General features: G+C 50.4%; 1 pseudogene; it reads right to left on the bottom strand.

The window, feature by feature from the left end:
• Positions 1-267: 267 nt before the first annotated feature.
• LOC103634928 (acyl-coenzyme A oxidase 2, peroxisomal-like) lies at positions 268-5,615 on the bottom strand (annotated as a pseudogene).
• Between the last annotated feature and the right edge of the window lie 865 nt (positions 5,616-6,480).

Genomic DNA, 6,480 nt, shown 5'->3' on the forward strand with positions numbered 1-6,480 from the left:
AGTGAAATACATAAGGATATGTACTGCTTGCATTGATACATCCGAATTTGCAATGCAGTCACTGTGCAGTCAAAGACACTGTTAAGTTTCCAACTAACGGAATGATATGCTTGTCAAACTACCAATGCCAAGCTTGTTAAACTTTGTACAACTCAGAATTATGAGAATCAACTGACTCGACAATTATCTGAGTGAGGTTAGAGATGCAACCTTGACGCCCTTATAGACGAGGTCATTCTCCCAGAGCTATGCAAACACCCAGACGCTCTACATGAAGTTGAGGTCCATGGTCTTGTAGTCGTTCTTGAAGTCAATCCACCTCCTCGCACGTGTGACCATGGCCTCCCACTCAGATATGTACTTGGTGACGATGTTGTGGCACGTCTCGTTGTACCTACCGATGCCGAGGTCGAACACCTGCTGCCGGTTGGTGATGCGATGTCGAGTAGTATTGAGGAAATTAGACAGAAGGAAGGAGCGACGAATACTAACACCAGTCATGCATCCGCCGCCGGCGACGTACCTGATGTAACTGGTGAGGTCGAGACAGAGAGAATAACCCACACCGCCCGCCTCGCAACATTTGCATGCACACGCACCATGACATCGTGGATGGCCTCCTCCAGGCGCCGAATCCCGACCACCTCAATCGATGTGGACGAGGGGGAGTCGTGGGCCAAGGTCGATCTCGACGATCTCGACCTTGGTAGCGACGCCACGGAGGGAGGTAGATGCGATCGAGGGGGAGGAGGCAGGAGGTGGCGAGGAGGAGAGAGGGGGTGCGACCGAGGGGGCATGGCCTCCCCGAATCGCTGGTGAAGCAAGCACGGGCAAGGAGCTTCTACAAATCGACGGTGGTCAGGGGGGAGGGGCGCTGATGTCGAACGGGGGCAGGGTCACGGTGTCGCCCCCTGTGGACGCCTCCAGCGCCTGCGCCACCGTGAATCCGGGCATCGCCGAGGGGGTGAGGGCAGGGGAAGGGAGGGGGAGGCCTTGAATCCTGGACGCGTCCGCAGGGGTGTTCTCGGATCCTGTCACCGCGGCGTGGGACAAGGGGAGCAGGGGCGGCGGCTCACGCGAGGTGGGAGAGGGGGAGGCGGGGGGGACGAACGTGGGTGTGGGCGGGCGGACGATGTAGATTTACGGAAGCAAGTGGACGATGTAGATTCACCGAAGGCAGAACCAGGGGAGGCAGCCTACCCCTTGCAGCATTAATAGTAGTATAGATATATAACACGAACGGTGCAGACACGAGCCTGGCTCCTCCTGCGCTAATGCGCCATGCAGACAAGAGCCACCCGCACGAGCCTTCCTCCTCCTGTGCCATGCAGACAAGAGCCACACGCGACGACCCATATAGACGTGACGGTGGCCCAGTAGCAGGAAGCGCCTTTCAGCGCTCGTGATGGCCAAGCGCCATGCAGGCAACGCCCACCATGCAACAGGTGAGTGTATATTTTGTCCCACATCGCCTAGTTATAATAGATTGAGTCACTGATTTTTCTATATAAAGACGTTGTGCCAAGCTTATTTGACAATTTCTGAATAGCTAGACCGGACTGAAGTGTGGGCCTTGACTGCCTACTTTATTTTTTTTGAAATATTTTTGTTTTTATATCTTCGGAAATTTTCGAAATTTAAAATCGGTAAATTCTGATTAAATTCGGTAATCGAAGGAAACGGTCGGTAAAAGGTTGTACCGATTTCGATACCAATTCCAGTATAAAATTCCGACAACCGATTTCGATTCCGAAAAATACCGTTATTGTTGAATCCGGTCGGAAAAACCGAAAACGGTATCCGAAAAACCGAAAAATTCTGAAACCGTTTTCAACCTTAGATGAGACCACACACCTTAGCTTTGTTTGGGGCAACGTAGTCTACATTCCGATACGTTCCGATATCTTGCCAGATCCTGTCGAGCGCATAAAGGTCGCATACCAGCTTCAATACTTCCCACGATTTTTCGTCAGGGCAGCTGCATATATGCATCGTAAGTGTTTGTCAATTGTGGTCACAGTGAAGTGACAAAGTATTTCAAAAGATGTGTGAAAGGCATCTGAATGACGAGCTGCCTTAGATACATATAGTTGAACTCCAGTTTATTTATTGTGGTTGTTCAGTAAAACAGAAAAGCAAGGATAACAAGGGTTAAAACAAATAAAAGTAGTTCCGAGTAGCTTAAGTCGGGCATCCATAATATAAAGAGATCAGCACTCCCTGGTTTTTACTATCTCAGTGGTTTCGTGGCTTGATGTTTCAGAAAAGAATTCATTCAAAGCACTGGTGCAAGAACTCATTTGAAGAATTTACCTTTTCACCGATTCAATGAACTTTGCAAGGATGACAGACTCGATGTGTGATTCTAGCGTAAGCAGATGGTTCAGACATCTATTCCACGCACCGAAACCTCCAAGCGTCTTGCTGTGTTTCTGTAGCCGAGCAGCGACACTGTGTAGCAACCGAGACGTTCGGTACTGAGAAGAAAGGTTGCCTGATCAGCATGAAAGTGGGCATGGGAGAACTAACTCTCAGTAAGGCCTTGTTCGGTTAATCCCGTTAACTATGGATTGAATGAAATTGAAAAAAATTAAGGAGTTTGACTTATTTGGGATTTAAACCCACCCAATCTCACTCAATCCACATGGATTGATAGCTAACCGAACAAGCCCTAAATAGGAATAAATGACTCACTCTGAATGCATCCAGCTGGAAATTAGGATCCCGCAGATGATCTTCGCCCTCCCATCGGGCAGTGACAGGATTAGGCTGGGACAGGTAGGTACTCATGGAGTCCCGTAAGTAATTCCAGGTGACTGAAAGTGTCCCTCCCTTAAAATTCTCCTGGTATTGCTTAAGGAGATCTCCAGCGACCTACAAGAGCATGAAAAGATGCACGTTATTTAAGGAGAAGTGAATTCATAGCATTTTTAGAAACTGATCCCAACTTTCCTCTGAACTCAGTTTATTTCAGAAAACATGACCCTCAAATATCGTCAGTCTGAAAAACAAGCCATCAGCTGGCTTTTCCGAAGGGTGCTGATAAGTACCTGCTGCAGAAGAACAGTGTTGTCCCCCTCAAATGTTTGGAATATGTCCAAAACGATTTACAGCAGCATAGCCATGGCCACCACAGGCTTCTCTGCATACGCTTATAGACTTGGCTGTATATGAAGTTATGTAGGCTTTCAACCCAGACGAAAGAACATGCACGTCAGCAATAAGGTCCTCATCGTTGGTTTTCTTCATTTCCGAGTACTTATCCACTAACTGCACCGTGGCGAAGTGAAACGCATACGACGACGCTAACATGGGCATCAGTTTGTGCTGGTGAGACTGATAATCCAACACACTGATCTCGGGCTGCTTAGGTGGACCAAATTGGTGGCGCAGCAGAGCATACCTCACAACAATCGTTACTGCGACTTTGAGAACACCCACAGAACAGTAAGCAATGCCAACTCGTCCACCGACAAGCTCCCCAAGGGTTGCTGCAAATCTTTTGTTAATTGTGGGCAGACTGCTCGTGTATTTCCCATCCCGTGACACATCACCGAACCGATTCAGAAGATTGTCTCTGGGTATCCTAACTGAGCGGAACCTCAGCGCACCATTGTCTACACCATTTAGGCCGATCTTGTGCCCACAGTCATTGATCTCGATTCCAGGAAGAACAGCGTGAGTTTCAAGGTCCCGTATGGGAACGATAAACGCGTGGATGCCCATATCAGCAGCCTCCCCTCCTTTTCCTTGAAGGGGTAAAATTAACCTTGCAAAGACAGTAGCAAATTTTCCATGAAGCGCAGCATTGCCGATCCACCACTTAATAGCTCCATCATTTGGGGTGTTAATAATGAACTCATCAGTGACATGATCAAATGTAGCGGTAGTTTGTAGGGCTTGGACATTCGATCCTATTTGCAAGAAAAGAACACAACAGTGCGTTAGGTGCTGGGTACAAGCCCTACTGTGCGCCATTCAAAATAAACAGAACACAACAGTATTGAGACACTGTAGCTGGACTGTACATTGATAAAGTGCTAAGCAAAATAATAGAGACAGCACCAATTATTGGATAATAAATAAATATAAGTGGAGAACCTAACCATGATGTAGTTCTGTCATTGCAAAACAACCTGGATAATCCAAATTGTCAATTCCATCAAAGTACTTATCTCTGTGCTTTTTGGTTCCTAGATTTATGACAGAACCACCCCAGAGACTGCATTAGCAAGGAGGTAAAGTTAATACTATATGAGAGACTAAGACTTCTATCAGATAGAGAGTACATAGCTGGCTACAAAATTTAATCCAGAAGGACATTTCCACAAATTCGAATATGTTGAAATGTACAACTGATAATATATGGCGACAGAGTTTGGATCTGGGCCCATCATCAAAAGAAACAAAACCATATAGCTGAGATAAGAAGTGTCCATATTGATTGTGATTTCAAGGCAAGTAATTGATTGTTATCATCTGTCTGATGAGTTGAATGCCTGAAAAACAGCCGCAGCAGGAACTTCTCCAAAAGCATCCTCAACTGCTCAAGTACATTTTTGCAAGGGATTGAGTTGACCAAATCATTGTCCTGAATAATCAACGCATCTTTATGATAATATGCTAAGCATGACCTCATTCACAAAAAGGAAACTGAAATCATACGTACACCCAAACCAAAAAGTTTTATCGCAATAAAAGAAGGGGAAATAATGGAGAAGAAAACGAGCTCGAACTGTGTTTTCATAAACCCTGTCACTGAAAACCACTGGCACCAATACAGGTAAGGCAAAGCATCCTTAGAATCCTTTTGAATGCGACAACGGATTGCATGTGAGCTCTATAAAGAAAAGGTTGCTAGGTGTTTGTAGAGACAGCTGGATCGGTTAATTGACCCATAAGTTAGGTAGCATGGTCTACGTACTATGTCCCCTACGATCAGTCATGTTATACTGAATTGCATACTTGAACACAACCAATGAACACTGATAACTAAGTAACTAACACCAACAAACACTGGTAACTAACGCCACCACCTAACGACATGAAACACGCGGAGTCTGGAATCATCGCCATCAATTGAAGCATGCAAACTACTCTACAAAAGCAAAGCAGTCAAGAGCTCAATATATCACGGAGGCGCGCGATCCTGCTAGCACGGACCTGTACTGGACGCCGAGCTTGACGCCGAGGGAGATGTCGGCCCCGCCGGCGGCCTCCATGACGGCGAAGTACTCGGCGGGGTCGGTGGCCATGAGCGTGAGCGGGCGCACCCCGGCCTCGCGCACGAGCGTGCGCAGCTGGCGGTAGCAGAGGTCGCGGTGCGCGGCCGTGGGCAGCTCGATGGGCGTCTGCAGGTCGGGGCGTGCCCGGAAGAAGTCGAACAGCCGCATCTGCGCGGCGCGGTGTCGGCCGCGGAGGTACGCCGCGAGAGCCGCCGCCACGTCCGTGCCGCCCTCGACGCGGTGCCCGCACGCCGCGAGGGCCAGCGGCTGGTGGTGGCGGTCGGCCGGGGCGGGCTGGAGGAGGTGCAGGGAGAGGCGGCGGAGGCGGCGCGCCGCCGCCGATGACTCCTCTCCCGCGGCGGATCCGGTTGCCATGGGCGCGCCCGTGGAGGTGCAGGTGCAGGTGCAGGTGCTCGACGAAGTCGAGGGGGCGGAGGCGTGCGCGCGAAGGGAAGTGGAGCCTGTGAAGCGGTGTCGTTACGGTTCGTCTTCACGAGATCCGCGGTACAACGTCTCCCCGATACCCGCCTCCAGGTCCACCGCCGACGCGTCCACCTTCTTCATCTTCGGTGTGGGCGGTACCCCGCCGGCACGAGGGGCTGCATCTCCACCACCAAAGTCATCTCTCTCCGACGGGGGTGTGGTGCGGGGGAGGGCAAATGCGGATTCTTCGCGCGAGACAAGTGTTGTGCATTGCTATGGAACCCTAGGAGAGGGGAAAGGAGAGGCGGCGACGGCGGGAGTCGAGCACGGGCTAAGGCGCTAGGAAGCAGAACCGCGTGGAGGGAGCGGTTGCTAACGTGTTGGGAGGAGAACCACGACGGGGAGGGGAGCAGAGGTTGCGCGAGTGTCCCGTGACCGTGAGGGAGGAGCGACGAACTAAGAGATGGGAATGACGGAAGAGAAGATGGGAATGGGAATGGCAGAACCAGGAATGGGGCAGCCTACCCCTTAGAGTCTTAATAGGTAGTATAGATATCGCGCGCAGTGGGGCAGTGGGATTGTGCGGGTCGTCGTCGCGCGTCAACCAGGAAGCGGGGAGGGGGAATCGCTAGACTCACACCTCGACGGGGTTCACCATCGCACGCAAAGCGGGTGTACTGTGCGCACAAAGGGAACGGGCGTGGCCGGCTCCTCACCGGGTCGGAACTCCAACGTCGAACAGAGTCGGCGCCAGAACCTCTAATGAGACCCATCTCCCCCTAGCCACTTCTGCTTTACCCATCCATGCCGGTAGTGCTTCTTAGGCTAAGAC

Source organism: Zea mays, chromosome 1 (assembly GCF_902167145.1).
Source record: "Zea mays cultivar B73 chromosome 1, Zm-B73-REFERENCE-NAM-5.0, whole genome shotgun sequence".
NCBI lineage: Eukaryota > Viridiplantae > Streptophyta > Magnoliopsida > Poales > Poaceae > Zea > Zea mays.